Source organism: Eleutherodactylus coqui, chromosome 8, assembly GCF_035609145.1.
Source record: "Eleutherodactylus coqui strain aEleCoq1 chromosome 8, aEleCoq1.hap1, whole genome shotgun sequence".
In the NCBI taxonomy this organism is placed as follows: domain Eukaryota; kingdom Metazoa; phylum Chordata; class Amphibia; order Anura; family Eleutherodactylidae; genus Eleutherodactylus; species Eleutherodactylus coqui.
The window spans coordinates 45,740,604-45,765,560 of record NC_089844.1 but is presented as its reverse complement, the minus strand read 5'-3'; positions in this window follow the sequence as shown (position 1 = coordinate 45,765,560).

The window sequence follows — 24,957 nt, the reverse complement described above, 5'->3', positions numbered from 1 at the left end:
AGTCGGCTCAGCTACTCTATGCCTTGCCATACCAAGTTGGCTCTTTTATACTTCGACTTGTCAAGTCAAATTAACTCTGCTACTCCATGCTGGTTTCTCCGGAATGCAATATGGAAAAAAAGAAGTATATCGCTCTGCCACATCTCGTAAAAAATGAATTTTCATTAGAATATATCTATAGAAAGGTAAATATACTCACATGTGTGCGAACGGTGTGACGCGTTTTGACAAAAAAACTAAGCCTTAGGGCTCCTTCGGATGGATGCATTTGTGCATGTAAATGTACGTGCACAATGCGCAGAGAATACAGTCCATTGATGTTATTGGGTTTGATCTAAGTAACGTTTTTTTGCCTATTTGCTCACCAAGGGTCACATGAAGTCTATAGGAGGTGCGCAAATGTGCAATATGCTGCACAAATGTGTGGAAAAAAAGAACATATCTGGACTTCATTAGGCTAAGTAGCCTTTTAAATCAAGGCAGGGGTGCCCCCCCCCCTATGTGATCAGGCCGTGCATGCACAAAAAGTACAGTACTATGCACCCATACGCAAGCAAATCAACTGCATTCACTGTGTAAGCACATTGTGCATATGTTCGTCTATAGCCAGCCTTAATCATAGCCTACAGCCTTTACAAGAAGCAGGTAATTTAATGGTAACAGAATGTGAAATAATAAAAGCAGAATGTTAAACAAATCATACGAAAAAATCTACCATTTTTTATGCAGGATGATTCCCTCGCCCAAATTCTGTAGCTACGTATCGCCAAGAAAATGCGTAATTAGTAGAGATGAGCGAACGTACTCGTCCGAGCTTGATGCTCGTTCGAGTATTAGGGTGTTCGAGATGCTCGTTACTCGAGACGAGCACCACACGGTGCTCGACTCCATTACATTTCCTTCCCTGAGAAATTTGCACGCTTTTCTGGGCAATAGAAAGACAGGGAAGGCATTACAACTTCCTCCTGTGACATTCCAGCCCTATCCCACCCCCCTGCAGTGAGTGGCTGGCGAGATCAGGTGTCACCCGAGTATTTAAATCTGCCCCACCCGCGGCTCGCTACAGATGCACGCTAAGAGAGATCAGGGAAAGTGCTGCTGATGCCGGAGCTGCTATAGGGAGAGTGTTAGGTGTTATTTTAGTCTTCAAGAACCCCAACGGTCCTTCTTAGGGCCACATCTGACCATGTGCAGTACTGTTGAGGCTGCTTTTAGCAGTTTTGCACATTTTTTTTTTTTTTGGTATATCGGGCGTGCAGACCATAGCATCCTCAGTCTGCAGTCATTTTACTGAGTATAGGGGCAGTACTGGTGAGGAAGGGACAGTGGTGCAGGGAAATCCATATACAGGCTATATCACAGGCAGTGGGCTTTTTCCCAAAAAGTGGAAAAAAATACTATATTTGCCTGCCTGTTACCGTCTTCAGTTTACGGCGTGTGTGCTGGGGGTAGTAGTCACTGATTAATACCCAGCCTTGCGCATAACTTTTTCTGGCTGCACTGTGCTTTCAATAAACACAGTCATCCTCCAACAGGGAAATCCATATACAGGCTATATCACAGGCAGTGGGCTTTTTCCCAAAAAGTGGAAAAAAATACTATATTTGGCCTGCCTGTGACCGCCTTCAGTTTACGGCGTGTGTGCTGGGGGTAGTAGTCGCTGATTAATACCCAGCCTTGCGCATAATTGTTTCCTGGCTCTGCTGTGTCCATTACATGATCGCCGTCATCCCGCCAGAGGGAAAGAGTATACATATATACGCTGCATACGGTGTCTGTCTGGTTTTTCACCTCACCATTTGAAAAAATTGAAGCCAAATACTTAAGGCCTACCACTGGCCTTCGGCCACTTGACTGGTTCTGCCCTGTGAATTCCAGTAGCTCAGTCATACGCACCTAGGTCTCACTACAGGCTTGCGCATAATTGTTTCCTGGCTCTGCTGTGCATTCCGTAAGCGAAGTCAGCCTCCAACCACAGGCCAATAAGTGGCACATTTAATTACAGCATTCTGTTTCTGCACTACTGGTAATACACCATGCTGAGGGGTAGGGGTAGGCCTAGAGAACTTGGACGCGGGCGAGGACGCGGAGGCCCAAGTCAGGGTGTGGGCACAGGCCGAGCTCCTGGTCCAGGTGTATCGCAGCCGACTGCTGCGGGATTAGGAGAGAGGCAAGTTTCAGGAGTCCCCAGATTCATCTCACAAATAATGGGTCCACGCGGTAGATCTTTATTAGAAACTGAGCAGTCTGAGCATGTCCTGTCGTGGATGGCAGAAAGTGCATCCAGCAATCTATCGACCACCCAGTCTTCTACGCTGTCCACAGCTGCAACTCTGAATCCTCTGGCTGCTGCTCCTCCTTCCTCCCAGCCTCCTCACTCCATGAAAATGACACATTCTGAGGAGCAGGCAGACTCCCAGGAACTGTTCTCGGGCCCCTGCCCAGATTGGGCAGCAATGGTTCCTCTCCCACTGGAGGAGTTTGTCGTGACCGATGCCCAACCTTTGGAAAGTTCCCGGGATCCGTGGGATGAGGCTGGGGACTTCCGGTAACTGTCCCAAGAGCTTTCAGTGGGTGAGGAGGATGATGACGATGAGACACAGTTGTCTATCAGTGAGGTAGTAGTAAGGGCAGTAAGTCTGAGGGAGGAGCACACAGAGGATTCGGAGGAAGAGCGGCTGGACAATGAGGTGACTGACCCCACCTGGTTTGCTAAGCCTACAGAGGACAGGTCTTCAGAGGGTGAGGCAAGTGCAGCAGCAGGGCAGGTTGGAAGAGGCAGTGCGGTGGCCAGGGGTAGAGGCAGGGCCAGACCGAATAATCCACCAACTGTTTCCCAAAGCGCCCCCTCGCGCCATGCCACCCTGCAGAGGCCGAGGTGCTCAAAGGTGTGGCAGTTTTTCACTGAGAGTGCAGACGACCGACGAACTGTGGTGTGCAAGGTTTGTTGCGCCAAGATCAGCTGGGGAGCCACCACCACCAGCCTCACCATCACCAGCATGCGCAGGCATATGATGGCCAAGCACCCCACAAGGTGGGACGAAGGCCATTCACCGCCTCCAGTTTGCACCACTGCCTCTCCCACTGTGCCCCAACCTGCCACTGAGATCCAACCCCCCTCTGAGGACACAGGCACTACCGTCTCCCGGCCTGCACCCACACGCTCACCTCCGCTGTCCTCGGCCCCATCCAGCAATGTCTCTCAGCGCAGCGTCCAGCCGTCGCTAGCGCAACTGTTTGAGCGCAAGCGCAAGTACGCCGCCACGCACCCGCACGCTTAAGCGTTAAATGTGCACATAGTCAAATTGATCAGCCTGGAGATGCTGCCGTATAGGCTTGTGGAAACGGAGGCTTTCAAAAACATGATGGCGGCGGCCCCGCGCTACTCGGTTCCCAGTCGCCACTACTTTTCCCGATGTGCCGTCCCAGCCCTGCACGACCACGTCTCCCGCAACATTGTACGCGCGCTCACCAACGCGGTTACTGCCAAGGTCCACTTAACAACTGACACGTGGAGAAGCACAGGCGGGCAAGGCCACTATATCTTCCTGACGGCACATTGGGTGAATTTAGTGGAGGCTGGGACCGAGTCAGAGCCTGGGACTGCTCACGTCCTACCCACCCCTAGAATTGCGGGCCCCAGCTCGGTGGTGGTATCTGCGGCGGTGTATGCTTCCTCCACTAAACCACCCTCCTCCTCCTCCTACGCAACCTCTGTCTCGCAATCAAGATGTGTCAGCAGCAGCACGTCACCAGCAGTCACTGTCGCGTGGCAGCACAGCGGTGGGCAAGCGTCAGCAGGCCGTGCTGAAACTACTCAGCTTAGGAGAGAAGAGGCACACGGCCCACGAACTGCTGCAGGGTCTGACAGAGCAGACCGACTGCTGGCTTTCGCCGCTAAGCCTCCAACCGGGCATGGTCGTGTGCGACAACGGCCGTAACCTGGTGGCGGCTCTGCAGCTCTGCAGCCTCATGCATGTGCCATGCCTGGCCCATGTCTTTAATTTGGTGGTTCAGCGGTTTCTGAAAAGCTACCCACGCTTGTCAGACCTGCTCGGAAAGGTGCGTCGGCTCAGTGCACATTTCCGCAAGTCCAACACGGACGCTGCCACCCTGCGCACCCTGCAACATCGGTTTAATCTGCCAGTGCACCGACTGCTGTGCGACGTGCCCACACGGTGGAACTCTACGCTCCACATGTTGGCCAGACTCTATGAGCAGCGTAGAGCTATAGTGGAATACCAACTCCAACATTGGCGGCGTAGTGGTAGTCAGCCTCCTCAATTCTTTACAGAAGAGTGGGCCTGGTTGGCAGACATCTGCCAGGTCCTTGGAAACTTTGAGGAGTCTACCCAGATGGTGAGCGGTGATGCTGCAATCATTAGCGTCACCATTCCTCTGCTATGCCTCTTGAGAAGTTGCCTGCAAAGCATAAAGGCAGACGCTTTGCGCTCGGAAACGGAGACGGGGGAAGACAGTATGTCACTGGATAGTCAGAGCACCCTCATGTCTATATCTCAGCGCGTTTTGGAGGAGGAGGAGGAGGGGGGGAGGAGCATGAGGAGGAGGGGGAAGAGACAGCTTGGCCCACTGCTGAGGGTACCCATGCTGCTTGCCTGTCATTCTTTCAGCGTGTATGGCCTGAGGAGGAGGAGGAGGAGGATCCTGAAAGTGATCTTCCTAGTGAGGACAGCCATGTGTTGCATACAGTTACCCTGGCACACATGGTGGACTTCATGTTAGGATGCCTTTCTCGTGATCCTCGCGTTACACGCATTCTGGCCACTACGGATTACTGGGTGTACACACTGCTCGACCCACGGTATAAGGAGAACCTTTCCACTCTCATACCCGGATAGGAAAGGGGTTCGAGAGTGATGCTATACCACAGGACCCTGGTGGACAAACTGATGGTAAAATTCCCATCCGACAGCGCTAGTGGCAGAAGGTGCAGTTCCGAGGGCCAGGTAGCAGGGGAGGCGCGGAGATCGAGCAGCATGTACAGCGCAGGCTGGGGAACACTCTCCAAGGCCTTTGCCAGGTTTATGGTTCCCCAGCAAGACTGTATCACTGCTCCCTAGTGAAGGCTGAGTCGGTGGGAGCACTGTAAAAGGATGGTGAGGGAGTACGTAGCCGATCGCACGACCGTCCTCCGTGACGCCTCTGCTCCCTACAACTACTGGGTGTCGAAGCTGGACACATGGCCTGAACTCGCGCTGTATGCCCTGGAGGTGCTTGCTTGTCCTGCGGCTAGCGTCTTGTCAGAGAGGGTGTTTAGTGTGGCTGGGGGAATCATCACGGATAAGCGTACCCGCCTGTCAACTGACAGTGCTGACAGGCTTACACTCATAAAGATGAACAAAGCCTGGATTTCCCCAGACTTCTCTTCTCCACCAGCGGACAGCAGCGGTACCTAAACAATACGTAGGCTGCACCCGCAAATGGAAGCATCGTTTTCTATCACCATAAAAAACGGGGACCTTTTAGCTACATCAATCTGTGTATTATATTCATCCTCCTCCTCCTCCTGCTCCTCCTCCTGAAACCTCACGTAATCACGCCGAACGGGCAATTTTTCTTAGGCCCACAAGGCTCAGTCATATTACTTTTGTAAACAATGTTTGTACATTTCAATGCTCATTAAAGCGTTGAAACTTTGACCTGAACCAATTTTTATTTTAACTGGGCTGCCTCCAGGCCTAGTTACAAATTAAGCCACAGTAACCAAATCGATTAATGGGTTTCACCTGCCCTCTTGGTTGGGCATGGGCAATTTTTCTGAGGTACATTAGTACTGTTGGTACACCAATTTTTTTGGGCCCTCGCCTACAGTGTAATCCTAGTAATTTTTATGGGCTTCGCCTGCACTCATGGTACAGCAAGGTGTGTGGGGTTGGCCTACACTTTTGCTACATAAATGTAACTGGGGCCTTGTCTATACTGCAACTATTGAAATGTGAAAGAGACTGTTATCTCCCTAAACTGCTGCAACGGGAATGTTACTGTGGCCTGTCTTGACTGCTACTACTACTGAAATGGAACTAAGACTGTGCTCCCCCTATACTGCTGCTTCGGAATTGTTACTGGGGCCTGTCTTGACTGCTACTACTACTGAAATGGAACTAATACTGTGCTCCCCCTATACTGCTGCTAGTGATATGTTACTGGGGCCTGTCCAGACTGCTACTACTACTGAAATGGAACTAATACTGTGCTCCCCCTATACTGCTGCTAGTGATATGTTACTGGGGCCTGTCTTGACTGCTACTATTACTGAAATGGAACTAATACTGTGCTCCCCCTATATTGCTGCTAGTGATATGTTACTGGGGCCTGTCCTGACTGCTGCTATTACTGAAATGGAACTAATACTGTGTTCCCCATATACTGCTGCTAGTGATAGGTTACTGGGGCCTGTCTTGACTGCTACTATTACTGAAATGGAACTAATACTGTGCTCCCCCTATACTGCTGCTAGTGATATGTTACTGTGGCCTGTCCTGACTGCTACTATTACTGAAATGGAACTAATACTGTGCTCCCCCTATACTGCTGCTTCGGAATTGTTACTGGGGCCTGTCTTGACTGCTACTACTACTGAAATGGAACTAATACTGTGCTCCCCCTATACTGCTGCTAGTGATATGTTACTGGGGCCTGTCCAGACTGCTACTACTACTGAAATGGAACTAATACTGTGCTCCCCCTATACTGCTGCTAGTGATATGTTACTAGGGCCTGTCTTGACTGCTACTATTACTGAAATGGAACTAAGACTGTGCTCCCCCTATACTGCTGCTTCGGAATTGTTACTGGGGCCTGTCTTGACTGCTACTACTACTGAAATGGAACTAATACTGTGCTCCCCCTATACTGCTGCTAGTGATATGTTACTGGGGCCTGTCCAGACTGCTACTACTACTGAAATGGAACTAATACTGTGCTCCCCCTATACTGCTGCTAGTGATATGTTACTGGGGCCTGTCTTGACTGCTACTATTACTGAAATGGAACTAATACTGTGCTCCCCCTATATTGCTGCTAGTGATATGTTACTGGGGCCTGTCTTGACTGCTGCTATTACTGAAATGGAACTAATACTGTGTTCCCCATATACTGCTGCTAGTGATAGGTTACTGGGGCCTGTCTTGACTGCTACTATTACTGAAATGGAACTAATACTGTGCTCCCCCTATACTGCTGCTAGTGATATGTTACTGTGGCCTGTCCTGACTGCTACTATTACTGAAATGGAACTAATACTGTGCTCCCCCTATACTGCTGCTTCGGAATTGTTACTGGGGCCTGTCTTGACTGCTACTACTACTGAAATGGAACTAATACTGTGCTCCCCCTATACTGCTGCTAGTGATATGTTACTGGGGCCTGTCCAGACTGCTACTACTACTGAAATGGAACTAATACTGTGCTCCCCCTATACTGCTGCTAGTGATATGTTACTAGGGCCTGTCTTGACTGCTACTATTACTGAAATGGAACTAATACTGTGCTCCCCCTATACTGCTGCTAGTGTTATGTTACTGGGGCCTGTCTTGACTGCTACTATTACGGAAATGGAACTAATACTGTGCTCCACCTATACTGCTGCTAGTGATATGTTACTGGGGCCTGTCTTGACTGCTACTATTACTGAAATGGAACTAATACTGTGCTCCCCCTATACTGCTGCTAGTGATATGTTACTGGGGCCTGTCTTGACTGCTACTATTACTGAAATGGAACTAATACTGTGCTCCCCCTATATTGCTGCTAGTGATATGTTACTGGGGCCTGTCTTGACTGCTACTATTACTGAAATGGAACTAATACTGTGTTCCCCCTATACTGCTGCTAGTGATAGGTTACTGGGGCCTGTCTTGACTGCTACTACTACTGAAATGGAACTAATACTGTGCTCCCCCTATACTGCTGCTATTGATATGTTACTGGGGCCTGTCTTGACTGCTACTATTACTGAAATGGAACTAATACTGTGCTCCCCCTATACTGCTGCTAGTGATATGTTACTGGGGCCTGTCTTGACTGCTACCACTACTGAAATGGAACTAATACTGTGCTCCCCCTATACTGCTGCTAGTGATATGTTACTGGGGCCTGTCTTGACTGATACTGTTACTGAAATGGAACTAATACTGTGCTCCCCCTATACTGCTGCTAGTGATATGTTACTGGGGCCTGTCTTGACTGCTACTATTACTGAAATGGAACTAATACTGTGCTCCGCCTATACTGCTGCTAGTGATATGTTACTGGGGCCTGTCTGGACTGCTACTACTACTGAAATGGAACTAATACTGTGCTCCCCCTATACTGCTGCTAGCGATATGTTACTGGGGCCTGTCCCTAATGCTACCGCTGAAATGTTACTAATACTGGGCTCTGCCTATACCGCTGCTAATGCTATGTCACTGGGGTGTGGAAACGGAGGCTTCCCAAAGACATGATGGCGGCGAGGCCATTTCCCACCAACGCAGTTACTGTTAAGGTGCATATAACCATGGACACGTGGAGAGGACACGTAGTGCCTCAAAAACATCCCCCTCCTCCTCCAACAATGAAAACATTCTTGGCAAATACCTTTGCTTTGGTCTGTCTGGTGGCAGTCCAAGAATTTCACCTTTAACGACACAACAGGAGAGCCCCCCCCACCATCCCGCCACCACAGCCCACTTAATCCTGGCCACATTCCGAAAACCAACTAATTAAACCGTGCTACTAGGTCCGCAGTCGCCACCACATTCCCACCAACGCGTTTACTGTTAAGGTACATATTACCAGTCTGACTGGGGCATGCACTGTGGGCCGAAGCCCACCTGTATTGTATCTGACGTTAGCTCTGCTGAGCAGGGCACTGCAATGGGATACATTCATGTACCGCCGATAGGTTCCCGGGAGCCACTCATGCTGTGGGTCCACAGGGACTTCACATTACGGATTTGTACCTGCCAGTGTCTATGTATTAAAAACCCCGGTCAGACTGGGGCATGCAGTGTGGGCCGAAGCCCACCTGCATTTAATCTGACGTTACCTCAGCTGTGCTGGGCACTGCAATGGGATTTGTTTATGTACCGCCGGTGGGTTCCAGGGAGCCACCCATGCTGTCGGTCCACACGGACTTCACATTAGGGAGTTGTACCTGCCTGTGTCTACTTATAAAAAAACTCCAGTCTGACTGGGGCATGCAGTGTGGGCCGAAGCCCACCTGCGTTTAATCTGACGTTACCTCAGCCGTGCTGGGCAATGCAATGGGATTTATTTATGTAACGCCGGTGGCTTCCTAGGACCCACCCACGCTGTCGGTCCACAGAGAGTTGTACCTGCCTGTGTCTACTTATAAAGAACCCCAGTCTGACTGGGGCATGCAGTGTTGGCCGAAGCCCACCTGTATTTAATCTGACGTTAGCTCTACTATCCGGGGCACTGCAATGGGACAAACTACAGGAGCAATACAGCGCTAATGAGACGTGCAAAGCTACGCTAGCATTGGAGTCCGCTGTAGGCACGCGATTGCTGAGGGTTTGTGCAGAGGCCTATGTCCTGGGTCCAGTGAAAGTCCGCTTCCAGCCTAGGTTTGCTGAATCTGTGGGCAGAGGCCTATGCCTTGGGCGCGGTGCAAGTCTGCCATGTTTGGCTGCTCAGATCAATTTTTTGTTCATGTCTTCGGTTTCCTAGGACCCACTTATGCTGTTGGTGCAAACTTAGTTCCTATTGCAGTGTTTGACCTGTCTGGCACAAAGGCACTGACTGACTTGGGTAGGGGGCAGAGCGCTGACGGCTTTCCCCTTGCAGTGTGGATTGAGCTATGCGACACCTTGACAGAATGAATAGTGTGTGGCACATAGTTTCCCCATTGCTATGCCCACGTGTGCAGCTCCTGATGGCGGTGGCACAGGATTATATTTCTCATTGCTTCTGTACAGCATTGTGGGCTATCGCCCCGCCCCTTTTAAAGAGGGCCTCTGCCTGGCCCTGCCAACCCTCTGCAGTGTGTGCCTCCGGTTCCTCCTCATGGCAGACGCACTTATAAATAGAGATGAGGGTGGTGTGGCTATGAGGCCAGCGTGTGGCATGAAGGCAGCTGAAGGCTGCGCAGGGACACTTTGGTGTGCGCTGTGGACACTGGGTCATGCGGGGGGGTTGGGCAGCATGTAACCCAGGAGAAGTGGCAGCGGAGTGTCATGCAGGCAGTGCTTGTGCTTTGTTGGAGGTAGTGTGGTGCTTAGCTAAGGTATGCTTGCTAATGAGGGTTTTTCAGAAGTAAAAATTGTTGGGAGGGGGGGGGGGCACTCTTGCCGCTATTGTGGCTTAATAGTGGGACCTGGGAACTTGAGATGCAGCCCAACATGTAGCCCCTCGCCTGCCCTATCCGTTGCTGTGTCGTTCCCATCACTTTCTTGAATTTCCCAAATTTTCACAAATGAAAACCTTAGCGAGCATCGGCGATATACAAAAATGCTCGAGTCGCCCATTGACTTCAATGGGGTTCGTTACTCGAAACGAACCCTCGAGCATCGCGGGAAGTTCGACTCGAGTAACGACCACCCGAGCATTTTGGTGCTCGCTCATCTCTAGTAATTAGGCAACATGATGGCTCCTAGCTTATACAACATCTCAAAATTGGCTCATATGCGTATTCGCATGTGCATGAGCGCAGTGTTTATACAGAGGAAGCAATGTTTTTTTGTGCACGAATCGACATATTTTACTGTAATTTTGGACCCGTAACGCATGATCATTTACACGCGGCAAACAAAGACTAATTGAAATGGCTAATTAGTCTAATGAGTTCCAGATGTGTTATTATTTCAGTGGAATCATGCAGCGTACTGCTCATCTCCTTGCGGATTGAGCGCACATTTGCGGACCCCTCATTGACTTCTATGGGTACCTTCGATGCACACAAATATATGGGGCAAATACGTCAGTGTGATTCACATAGGTATATTTGAGTGCGCAAAGCTTGTATGTGCCGTATGCAGTGAATAGAACCCATTGATTTCAGTGAGTTAGTTCGCGTACGTATATTTTACTGAGTATTTATATGCATAGAAAAATACGCAGCGCGCTCTACCATCCTACGCATTTGTACACCAAAAATACCCATATAAGTCAATAGCGATCGCAAATCCACAAGCAGATGCATAATACACTGCGCAATTCTGCTGGGAAATGAACACATACAAAATAATTAGACCAATTAGCCATTTCATTCAGTGCGTTTTTTTTCCGCGTGCGAATGTACATACCTTGTAGGTGCAAAAGTACAGTTAGGGCTCCCACACACTTGCGTTTGCGTTTTTTGTTAACGCGATTGTCAATGGGACTTTCTAATGTTAAAAACGCAACGCAGTGCAACTTGCGTTTTTGGTGCTTTGCATTGCGTTTCGTTTTTAACATTAGAACGTCCCATTGACAACCACGTTAACAAAAAACGTAAACGCAAGTGTGTGGGAGCCCTAAGAGTTTCTGATGCGTGTGCAGGAGATAAGCTTTGTTCGTACTTCAAAATGTTTGTGCCCATGCTTAGGCAAATACGCATAAGCTTGTATTGTTTTTCATGTATTTCATTTCCTCTTTCTTTATTCACTAGTAGGAGGGTCATGCTTTTATTAAGTCATATTCCCGTTACCAGTAAATTACTTGCTTCTTGTATAAGTTATATGCTATCATTAGGACTTCCTATTTTTGCAGAAACGCATAGGTCCCTGTTCGCACAAGTGAGAATTTTTACCTTAATATGGATATCTATATGTGTAAAGGTGAAAGCCCTGACTGACTGACTCTAATTCTCTAACTTCCCGGTGTCATACAAATGTGCAATTTGGCATGACCATTCTTTAGGTCCTAAATAGGAAAAGTAAAAGGGTCACAAGTCACAACTCGATTATTCAATGCTAAGTGCAATAGTAAGTGCACCCCTATGTAATGTAACTAATAATACACATCTCAACAGCTCAAACATGAAATTTGCCACATCCATTCTTTACATCCTATTAGGAAATGTAAAGGGGTTGCAGATTCAATATTCAATTCTAAGCATGAAAAACTGAAAATCCACGATACATGACATAGTACTTTTTCTCAGAAACCATAAAGCCTAAAGAAATGATTTGAATACAGAGGAGAATCTACCTCACCTCTATGTGTATATACTGAGGAGATTCTACCTCACCTCTATGTGTATATACTGAGGAGAATCTACCTCACCTCTATGTGTATATACTGAGGAGAATCCAACACACTTCTGTGTATATACTGAGGAGAATCCAACACACCTCTGTGTATATACTGAGGAGAATCCAACACACCTCTGTGTATATACTGAGGAGAATCTACCTCACCTCTATGTGTATATACTGAGGAGAATCTAACTGACCTCTGTGCGTATATACTGAGGAGAATCTACCTCTCCTCTATGTGTATATACTGAGGAGAATCTACCTCCCCTCTGTGTGCATATACTGAGGAGAATCTACCTCACCTCTGTGTGTATATACTGAGGAGAATCTACCTCACCTCTGTGTGTATATACTGAGGAGAATCTAATGCTCTTCTGTGTGTATATACTAAGGAGAATCTACCTCACCTCTCTGTGTATATACTGAGGAGAATCTACCTCACCTCTGTGTATATACCGAGGAGAATCTATGTCACCTCTATGTGTATATACTGAGGAGAATCTACCTCACCTCTGTGTGTATATACTGAGGAGAATCTACCTCACCTCTGTGTGTATATACTGAGGAGAATCTACCTCACCTCTGTGTATATACTGAGGAGAATCTACCTCACCTCTGTGTGTATATACTGAGGAGAATCTACCTCACCTCTGTGTATATACTGAGGAGAATCTACCTCACCTCTGTGTGTATATACTGAGAAGAATCCAACACACCTCTGTGTGTATATACTGAGGGGAATCTACCTCACCTCTGTGTGTAAATACTGAGGAGAATCTACCTCACCTCTATGTGTATATACTGAGGAGAGTCTACCTCACCTCTATGTCTATATACTGAGGAGCATCTACCTCATCTCTATGTGTATATACTGAGGAGAATCTACCTCACCTCTGTGTGTATATACTGAGGAGAATCTACCTCACCTCTGTGTGTATATACTGAGGAGAATCTACCTCACCTCTATATGTATATACTGAGGAGAATCTACCTCACCTGTATGTGTATATACTGAGGAGAATCTACCTCACCTTTGTGTATATACTGAGGAGAATCTACCTCACCTCTATGTGTATATACAGAGGAGAATCTACTTCACCTCTATTTGTATATACTGAGGAGAATCCACCTCACCTCTGTGTGTATATACTGAGGAGAATCTACCTCACCTTTCTGTGTATATACTGAGGAGAATCAACCTCACCACATTGTGTATATACTGAGGAGAATCTACCTCACCTCTCCATGTATATACTGAGAAGAATCTACATCACCTCTATGTGTATATACTGAGGAGAATATAACTGACCTCTGTGTGCATAAACTGAAAGGCTGTAAAGTACATAAGGTAGCTGCCAGGGACTGCAGGAATGGAGCCTTTAAAGCTAAGAAAGGGCTGCAACCTCCAGTCTGGGGGTAAATTTGAATAAAATGGGCCATTACCTTAAAGGGTAAAAAGTGAGAGGAATGGGAGGGGTGGCACATTTTGCAGAGGGACATCGGTACATGCAGTCTGAGGAGAATCTAATGCTCCTCTATGTGTATATATATATATTTTATTCCTCAGCTCTCCTGAAGTAAGCACGACTTGATAAAATTTTCCGTGCAAACAACAAGTAAACACTGGCAGCAAAGTAACTCTGGCAAAGCCGGATTTATCAGCTAGTATATTAATTAAGATTCATTTTTTATGAGAAGTGCTGAAACTACATACATTGTTTTTTCCACTTTGCATTCTTGGCATTGTTTTCAGTACATTCCTCTTATTGGAGGTTGACTGTTTGGCAGAACGCTGCAGATGTATATGTATATGTGTGAGTGTGTATATATATATCTGCTACTCCATGCCTTGCCAAATCACCTCTGCTGCTCCACATCTTCTCAAGCCAAGTTGGCTCCATCACTCTATGTCTTGCCAATCTGTTGTGTTGCCATGCTGTGCCGCAAAAGCCAATAAGATCCCTGTTTCAAGAATCAACAGATATCACCTGCTGCTGCGCATCTTACCATATTCCTCCTGTAGTGGTCGCTGTTGGGTAAATTTATGGTGAGCTGCACCTTTCTCCAGTGATAAAAGCCGATAGGACCACCCTCCATCTACTATACATGAACCTATTTAATGTACTGTACTAACTCCGTCGCACCGCCGCACTCCTGCAAAAACCGACAAGTAGTCACAAATATTACATTTCTTCTAAAAACAGGCCAGAGAAGAAAGAGACAAATATTTAATTGGTTCCTTTATTGTTGTGAAGTGTTAATAGACATTTTCCTATTTCGTCTTATCCACTCCACCACACTGAAGCCCTTGAAGCTTAAGTTTCCTTAGAGTCCATTAATGTTGGCGTTAAAAAGGAAATCGAAAAGAAAAAAATTATCATATCAGGAGCCAAGATGAATAATTGCGTCTCCAGAAGAAGAGTCCGTGGCACCGAGGCGCCGCTCCCTGCAACGGGATAATCGCTGCATTTGAAATTTTAGAACATTTACATAGAGATTTCCTCCCTTTCAAATGCTAAATAACGTCGTATTTACGGCTCTGAGATGGAGATTTCCGCTGCTTACTAATATTTTTGACGACTGTAGGTATAAATTTGGCGAGGCTTGAAATAGAATTTCCGTAGACTTCAATGGGCAGCCGGGAATTATTCCCTTGGTTATCACGGCACGCAGAGACTATCAAAGCGACCTTCAATGGGAGCTTTTACAGAAGCCAAATATTATTTGATCCTCACAAGATGCAGCTGGACTCATGTTGCCGTACATGTGAGACTGCCAGGAGGACCCGTAAGGGAGGGTGCTTTCACACGGGCAGTATTATTTCACTGGGTCGTAGCAGAATTTGTGGTCCTGCAGAAGATTCTGCACTAAAACCCAAACAGCTAACATGCAGATTTGATTCAGAAGTGAAAATAGCTTTAAGCAGTTGAACCAAAATTGCAAGTTGTCCCCTATCCATAGGATAGAGGATAGCTTCCTGATTGGAGGGGGACTTATAATGGGGACCCTCATGTCCCCCATCCTACTCCCTTTGGGGTTACTGCATCGCCCCACAGTAAGTAGGAGATTGAATGGAGTACTGGTTGCACAAGCGAACTAGTGCTCTATTCATTTTCAGTGGGAGTGGTTGGGGTCTTACTGCGGGGATGCCCATGTCCCCCATCCTCCTCACTTTGGGGTTACTTCAACCTACCCCCTGCAGTGATAAGGAGACTGAATGGAGCACTGGTTGCACAATCGCACGCACTATCGCTTCATTAACCTTCAATGGGAGTGGTTGGGCTCTTATTGCGAGGACATCCATGTTCGCCGTCCTCATCACTTCAGGCTGACTTTATTACTCCCCAACCCACCACAGTGAGAAGGAGACTAAGGCTGGGTTCACACATGGCGGATTTGCGGAATCCACACGGGACGGCGAATCTGTCACGGCAAAGCCAACCGAAGCCGGCATTGTGGCGCGGATTCGCTGGCTGCAGCATTTCCATTCTTTTTTCTTTTCCATTGCAGCCGTGCTCTCCTCTATGGGAGAACCGGGCACAATGGAAAAGCATGCGGCCAAGCTGCTACAAAACCGGCGGCTAAGTGCCGCGGGTTTTGAAGCAGCGCTTTCCCCATCGGAAATCTCGCGTTTCTTTGCTGCCGCCAAACCGTGAGATTTCCGCTGGGAATACGCCGTGTGGAAACCCAGGCTACATAGAGCACTGCTTTAGCAAGTGCACTAGTGCTCCTTTCACTTTTAATGGGACTCTGGAGATATCCAATTATCACCCATTTGGGTATTTCTATTAGCCCCATTGAAATGAATGGAGCACTGACCACATATGCTCGGCCAGTGCTCCTTTCATACTGACATCAATGCGGAGGAAGAAGTGACCCCCACAGTGACAGATTGAATGGGACACAGAAATCCTGTTCTGCGGATCGGCATGGGTCTCAAAAGTGAGACCCCCATCAATTAGCAAGTTTTCCCCTACCCTATAGAACTGTGTCCATCAGATGTGGAGCCACGGATATGTATTTATGAAGTTTTCTGAATGACAATAAAAGAAATGTGCAACATTTCCATATCTCAGCAAGAAGAGTTTAGCATTTTTGGCACAATAGCTCATCTGTCAATCTCAGACTCCAAACCAACAATTATAAAATATTCTTTCTTTTGTCCAAGTTTTTCAAAGAAAATGATTTCAGAACAAACTCCAAGATGGATTTGCGTCCTGACAGATGACGATGATTGGTATCTGATGCCTCATGAGCACTGTGCAGACATTGTTAGAACTAGGTAGAAATGTGAAGTGTTTATTAAAGGGGAATTCCATCATACTTCAGGATATAACAGAGATTTCATACTCTGTGGAATCTGTGCTAAGTGTTGCCCCCTGTATGAACAGGTGAAAGGCAGCTACTTCTTACAGTACTAACAATGTCTCAGTACTTAAATACATCTAGGCCTTGCAGAAGAGATGAATAATGTTAAAAAATTGCCATTGCAAGAAATTTAGGTATGGATCATCTATAAACACAATAAAAACACAAATATATAAATAGAGTCTCATCATTAGATGACAGGAACAGAAGGTAATGGTAACCAGATGAAGATGATGAAGAAAATGAAACTGACAGTGGAGACTGGAATAGTTAATATGAGGCAAGCATAACAAATAGAGAAATCCTACCCCTACCACCAGCTCTCCCTATGTCTTTCCCTAATCTATCCTTGACACTGACCTTAACATCAGACACCACTGTCCCTAAGTAGTCCTTAGTTTTCTCTACTGGCAACCCTGTATGAAATCCTAGGCCACAGACAAGAAGTCAAAGAAGCAAGCTGAATAATGAACCAAGTACTGATATGGAAGACCAAAAATCCATCATTCAATGATCAGGTTTCACAGAGTAACCTCTGAGAGGGATCAGCATTATCTCTTTTAATTCAGATACTCATTTTCTCCCACTATATATATGTTATTCTATTATTTTGTTTTGTAATAAAGTTTATCTATTTTAATTATTCTAAGCTCTATGTGTGGATCCCCTTTTGAGTTCTCATCAGCATTATCTCTTGTAGCCAATAAACTCAAATAAAAACCTACAAAGGAGGAGGAAAGGAGAGACTGGTAAGAAGATACTAGCATGCCTCTGCATCCTCCCACCTGAGTCCCCTCAGGGACTAAAGTTATTGGATATACCCGCATTTTCCACCAAACTGATATGAAAGACCAATAATTTTGTTTCAAGGTGTAGGTTTAATGAAAGTAAGTTTATTTAAAGTTTTAATGCAAAGGTAAGAGACAGGGGATAGAAAAGTATGAACCAGCAAGGAGACCTTCACATAGAACAAGGAACTAATTAGTTACACTGTGCAGGTTATTTAAGAGGATTTCAGCCATAAAATGCACATTGTTACTGCTATGACCAGCAACTCCAATACAGAAACCAAGGATACTTCAAGGTTGGCTAACCAATGAGAAATATCTCCCTAAATAAGGTTGGCTATGGAATTAGGTCATCTGATCCTCTCCAATAGTTCAGCTGTGGAAACAGTTACATAGCAACTATTCCAACAACAGGGTAGAAAGCAGGAGATGGCAGTCAATAAGGAGAATTCCTTCTGGTCATATGAAACTAGTAAAAGGAAAAGCAATGAGGAACTCCACTCTAAACGAAGTTGACTAAGCAATACGGTCAGTGGATCCAATACAATGCATCAGGTCTAGTAAAGGATGTAGAGCAACTATCCCAACAACAGTTTAGAAGGCAGGACATGCCAATCCAGGGGGAGAATTCATGCTAGTGAAAATTTCAAGTTCTGTGTGGCTGGTTTGCTGAAATTCAGCAAAAAAAGTTTGGTTCAAACTAGTTTGAACTGAACCAGAACTTCACTGATACTCCTAAAACTGGTGTATAACACTATCTAAGAGCCATAAAAGAACTCCTCCTCCCAACTCCTGTAGGTAGGCTCAACACATTAATATACAATAATACAGGAGGCTTCTGGTTTATTGCACTCACATGGAAATGGCAACTAGATTCACAAATGTCACATGGAATATTAACATATCTATATGTAGCTGGAGCTGAAGAAGCAGAAGTTCATCCCGAAGATTAGAAGCCATTATAGGGGCAGAGGCATTACAATGAAGGGAAATGGAATTTAAGGACACAGCAACCTCTTGAATGATATGATTGCCCAACAAGAGTGACCCAGCCGGAGGCTCTTACCTGCGTAGCCGTCCTGATAGTGTAACGATTTCTACAGAACTGTTATATTATTTCACAGCTTTGATACAATGTAACCTTGCTGCTCTCTCAGATACGACTTCATATTAGGTTGTGAATACACTCCAGGCTATTTCTACGATCATCTAGCAGAATTGTGACTGCAGCTCTGAATGTGACTGGAGTCACAATGAAATAAAATAAAAAATAATGCCAAGTATTTTCAAAATCCTTCGGCCTCGTTCACATGACTAAAAATCCACAACAGAGAAATTTAATACAGATTTCAATATAAATCTGTATTAAAAATTCCTGCGGTTACCACAGTTTTCCTATGCGGTTGCTGCTTGGATTCTACTTCTACTTCTACTGAAAATGCCAATTGTTTGTTATACTACAATGCAAATCTGTGCTGTGTGATCTGCGGAGTGGATTCCAATTGAAGTCAATAGGATATAAAAATTATGTGGATTACAACATGGATTTTGGCATGAAGTCTGTAATGTGATTTGTGCGATCAGGGCCATAAATGTCTGAATTATAAATATAAACTATGGGGCATAGGTATTATATTTATCCTGTAGGCAACAAAAATGCAAATTTTGGGATTTTTTCCGTTTTGGGTCTGACACTTTTTCAAAAAGTGGGTGGAGCCTAGAATTACAGGATGTAGCTGTATGCGGCCCATGATATTTACTATTATTTACACCACAGCTTGTACCTAGCATAAATTTCAATTTGGTACATAGAGATGCTGCCAGATGATACAAATATATTAAGAGGCCTGCGCCACTTAATATCTTAATGCATTTATTGCCATTATGCCAATGTGCAGTTTACTTAGACTAATATATGAAACGCTGGTCTAAATAAATTTGCTTCTATGAGAAGGTTATGATCTATCTATCTAATCTAAGTTATCCCTTTGTCAAAAAAAAACAGCCCCTAGAAGAAATATCTGTTTTGCTGCAAAACCCATCCTGCAGTTCCATCTGAGGCAGATCTGTAATGATGAGAGTTGTGGTGATTAGTTGGATGGTCTTCTCTCCTGAGACCCTAAAAATGGTTCCCCCCTTGGCCTATAAAAGGCTCTCGGAGGCTCTTTGTGTGTAGTGACCTCTTCTTCCGATTGTGTAGAGCTTGTTGGCCACTAGACGCATCTATGACGCAGAGAAGAGATTGCAGCCCATTATCAGAGTCTGAGAAGGGCGCATTATTGGGATGTGAGAAGCTGGATGGTAGCATCGACGAATTCTCCCCCCTGGGCCGTTCTAACCAGACTGTTAGGAGGTGTTGGGACCAGTGGATGTGTAACATCACACAAGGTGACCAGGCTCAGGACCCCCCTACAGACCAGCAGTAGAGAAGAGCGTCTGACCAGACTGATAGGAGGTTTTGGGACCACTGGATGTGTGAGGGCACACAAGGTGACCGGGCTCAGGACACCATAGGCAGACCACCAGTTGAGAAGATCGTCTGATCGTCCAACAAGCACCACCATCTCCAACTGTTTCATTGTCTGCTATCCAGAGACAGGGGGCACCATCTTTACAGGATGCTGTGTCTGTTGGAACCATTTCCAGGCGCTTGGCTGAAGAACATTTGATCTCATGGCTCCCGTTATGTGTACGGCCTATGACTCCAACCCACCATCGCCTAATGCAATGGTGTCATGAACAACAAGACTGAGCTGCTACATCCTGCAGCTACATGTGTTGCTCTCATGGCTGGACTTCCAAGAGGTATTTTCCAGCAGGATAATGCTCAGCTGCGCACACTACGGTGTCACTGGAATGTCTCCACAACATTGTCACACTTCTGTGGTTGCCCAGTCGCTAGATTTATTGCCAACAGAACTTGTATGGGACCATCTGGGATGCCAACTTCAACAGCCTACAATTTGCATGATCTAGAGGCTCAGTTACAGCAAATGTAGAGTAATATGCTGCAGAATACCGCACTGTTGGGGCCATTCAGTTGTATAGAAACTGCTCTCCCGGTTACCGTCAAATCCAAGTGCGGCCATCCAAAGATGGCGTACTGTGATTCAGCTTCCACTTATTTACAGTCCATAATGATGCTCCAAGCACCATCACAGGTGCCGCTGTGCAGTGACTGCTGTGATGTTGTGTGCAGCCACTCATCCATGGTAACCCTTCACATGCCATTCCCTATAGATGGTTCTGGTGCTAATGGATGTCCTATTGGTTTTTGAGACCTCCAGAGTGAGGGCAGACGATGTGTGTGATGCCTTCATAGTTCATACAAGGCTTTGTTGTCCACGTTCTGTCAGTTTGCTAGGTCTCCCTGATCGTAATGGCACCGCACACATCGGATGGTTGCCATTCCCCAATAACATGGCCAACAGTGGACTCTGGAAGGTCCAAAAGTGCTGCAATGTCTCATACTGATTGGTTGGTGACATCCCCCCACCAGACCTCGTTGTCAGCTCTACACCTGGTGACATCCCACCACCAGACCCTGTTGTCAGCTCTACACCTGGTGACATCCCACCACCAGACCCTGTTGTCAGTTCTACACCTGGGGACATCCCCCGCCAGACCCCGTTGTCAGCTCTACACCTGGGGGCATCTGATGCTTTCTGTACTGGGATATGATTTGTGATTCTCTCCTTTATACCTAATGTTCACATATAACCTGACTGCACAGGATTGGTGGGGGGCAAATACTTTATCAACATGGTGTACTGTCTGTCTGTCTATCTATCTATCTATCTATCTATCTATCTATCTATCTATCTATCTATCTATCTATCTATCTGTCTGTCTGTCTGTCTATTTATCTATCCATATTATGCTCGGCAAACAACACAGCTCTGGATGATTCCTTGATGATTCTTCTTTTTTCCGCTGTCATCGGAGTTTCCCATTAAGAACATAAATCCTGATGATCTTTTACATTTATATGAATATAATTCCCTCTAAATAATAATGATACCCCGGATATGTAGAATGTTCCGTCAGTGCACAATCCGCCAGTGATAAGAGAACAATAAGAAGCACTAATATCTTCAGACATTTGCAGCTCGTCGATGACTCCCTCCAGCGCAGAGTTTGCAGTTTAGGAAAATGCAAGATAAAACCCGTCCCCGGGGACGCTGCGGAGCGTAATCTTGTGATGTGAGTGTTCCCTCCAACTGTTCCGCTTTATGGGCTCCGGCTCGTGGAAATATTGTAATTTATTCAAATGAAATCTCTCGCTCATAATTCCTCGCTGCTTGTCAACATAAATTGAGCAGCATAATGTCTGCGGATATTTATCAGCATATGGAAGAATCATATATTACATTGTGGATCTCTTGCTCACAAACTTTCAGGACTCCCCAGGGGTCTGCCCTGCCAACCATGGAGGTTAAGCAGCACTCACTACTGCTGCCGCTAAGTGGTACCCTATATTTATTCTCTATGATTCATTCCGGGATGCGTATTAATAACGCGGGGTGGGGGGAATCTGTGGAAAGAAGCGGAATCTGTGGAGAGAAGCATTTCACAGTTAATAGGCAGCAAATGATTGGAAAATCCTTTGAAGGAGTACGAAAATTTACTTTGATCACCTATCCTATGGAAGGATTACGAGTTATCCCCTATCCATAGGAAAGGGAATAACTTGCTGATTGGTGGGGATCTCACCACTGCTCTTGAGAACGAGAGTCCTGTGTCCCCCATCCTCCTCACTGCACTCCCGTAGTAAGTAGGATACTGAATGGAGCACAGGTCATGAGGGAGCACTAGTGCTCCATTCACTTTATAGAAAACTAGAATGGTAGAGTTGGAAGGGACCTCCAGGTTCATTGGGTCCAACCCCCTGCTCAGTGCAGGATTCACTAAATCATCCCAGACAGATATTTGTCCAGCCTTTGTTTGATGACTTCCATAGAAGTAGAACTCACCACCTCCTGTGGCAACCTGTTCCACTCATTGATCCCCCTCACTAGGTAGACTTATAGACAGGGGACTCCCACTTGATTTGCATACAAAAACTCCAACAAGCATACATGGGAGAGGCAAGCAAACTTTACTCCACACTTTCCTTACCCTCCTGCACCTTTCTTAAACATTATTAACGTTGCAATAAAATTTTGAGATAAAAACTTTGCACGGACTATGCAAGTGGCAAATAAACCTTAAAGTCCTTGAAGGGGCTTAGCAAGGAAAAAAAACAAAGTCCAGAAAAAAAAAATCACAAACAACAGTTTAAAAATTTTAGGAGTCTCTGAACAAGAGTCTTATTAACACCATGTAGTGATCGGACGAGGAATGGTAACTTCCTTACCGCCTTCTGACTCGGCGTGGTTGGGGGTTTGAGACACTCTGGTGCGGCTCTTTTCTCCGGCAACGGGCCTCTACTCAAACTCTTTAAGTCTCTGCAGATAGGCTGGAGAGGGACTTTGCGGAACCACATAGGGTGGTGGAGAATTTCCAGTAGGCGGGTTCGTCAGTTGGCGAATGGGCTCAGCCACAAAAGGAAATGAGAATTTTTAATCGCCGAACATCTTCACAAATGGCAACAGATATGGTGGCAGAAAATCTCCAACTTCTCTGTTCAAATAATGCACCAAGATCCACTGAGGGTAACGGCTCTCCATCCCGCTGCTAGTAGTCCGTTAGTGTTGTAATCTCCATGGACGGATCTCGGGTGGCGTGTAATGAGCAAGAAAAGGCCACATTCGGTCGCTAGGTACTGGAGGGGCAAGTCTTCCCAGACAAGAAGTAGAACTGAAAACAGTCTGCAATCCCGGATGCCAACCAACAGGGAACCAGTTCACTGGCTGCAAGACCATCCTTTCGGGTAGAGCAATTTTGTCTGACTGCCAGGACAAGTCCAGTAAATCACTGGAAGCAGAGGGCAACTCCTCCTGTGGGCGGTATTTTACTGTAGACAGTTGCTCTGTGGTGTTGGTGACCCGCCCTACTTTTTCTCTAGTCTTGGTGGGAATTGAGTGGTGGGAATTTTTCATGGGCTCGACACTCCCTGAAGAACATGGGGCCTGGGCATCATCTTGACCCACCCCAGTATTAAAGTCCATAACTTGAAATGGTTGCTCACACAGTCTCTTTGTAAACAGTAGCGCATTTCTGCCACATATAAATCAGAATATTCTTGCTGCATTTTAGATGCACCACTCAGACTGGCACCACTCTGATGAATGTCCGCAGGGTCAGAGGACCCGCAATCTATTTGTAAGAGTCGGAGGGATCTTGTCATGAACGACTTCAGATAAAACAGAGGGTCTTGAAAAATGAAACTAAGGGCTCCCACCCACTTGTGATATTTTCTTTCTTGCGCTGCGAGAGCATGAGAAAACTCTTGCGTTGCAGCGCAAGAAAGAGGCCGGTATAGAATCGGCATATCGCAAGTGGTTTCAATGGGGCCAGTGACAGCAGCGCTAGCCCCATTGAAAGCATAGGGAGAATGCCGCGGACTTCTGCCACAGCTGTAGCAGGAGTTTCCTTCATCCCCGCGGGGACCGTGGGGATGAAGGAATCCTCTGCCACTGCTGTGACAGCTGTGGCAGAAGTTCGCGGCATTCTATTCTATTGCTTTCAATGGGATCGGCACTGCTGCCGATCCCATTGAAATCATTGGTTTCAGCCAAGCCCTGCAGAATGATTATCGGGGTAGGGCTTGAAATAGTGGCTCTACCGTCTCCCAACCGGAGAGTAACCGGTGGCACGTCCAAGGGCCAAGGACAGGGTATTGAAGGGGAACCCAAATAATGGATTACCTTGGGTCCTGATTTGTCTCGTGACACCATTGTTTCTTCCACAGCAGGGGATTCCTGGATGACGGAGTAAATCCTCTCACATGTAGCTTCCGTGGGGGGATTCCTGGGTGATGGAGTAAATCCAAACACACACGGGTACTGTTTAAGACCCAGCCTCCAGAAACAGACGGGTGACTGGTCGTTTTACTTAACTTCATGAACAGTAACAATTTCAGCAGCTTCTTGACAAGTGATGTGAGAGGGCAAACTCATGGAGGAGGCCATCCTCTCGGCCTCCTCCATTCTGTGTCTGTGGGTTGAAGGTACCCACAGACAGCTGCCTTGCGCTCCTCTTTCTGCAGTCTCAGAACAGACTCTCTCCCTCTCTCACAGCTTGCAAACACATATAACGAGCATCATCACGTAACTGACAAAAAGATACAAAACCAGACAGTCATCCCACATACCAGACACTTAAAGGGGTTGTCCCGCGGCAGCAAGTGGGTCTATACACTTCTGTATGGCCATATTAATGCACTTTGTAATGTACATTGTGCATTAATTATGAGCCATACAGAAGTTATCAAAAGTTTTATACTTACCTGCTCCGTTGCTGGCGTCCTCGTCTCCATGGTGCCGACTAATTTTCGGCCTCCGATGGCCAAATTAGCCGCGCTTGCGCAGTCCGGGTCTTCTGCTGTCTTCAATGGGGCCGCTCGTGCAGAATGCCGGCTCCGTGTAGCTCCGCCCCGTCACGTGCCGATTCCAGCCAATCAGGAGGCTGGAATCGGCAATGGACCGCACAGAAGAGCT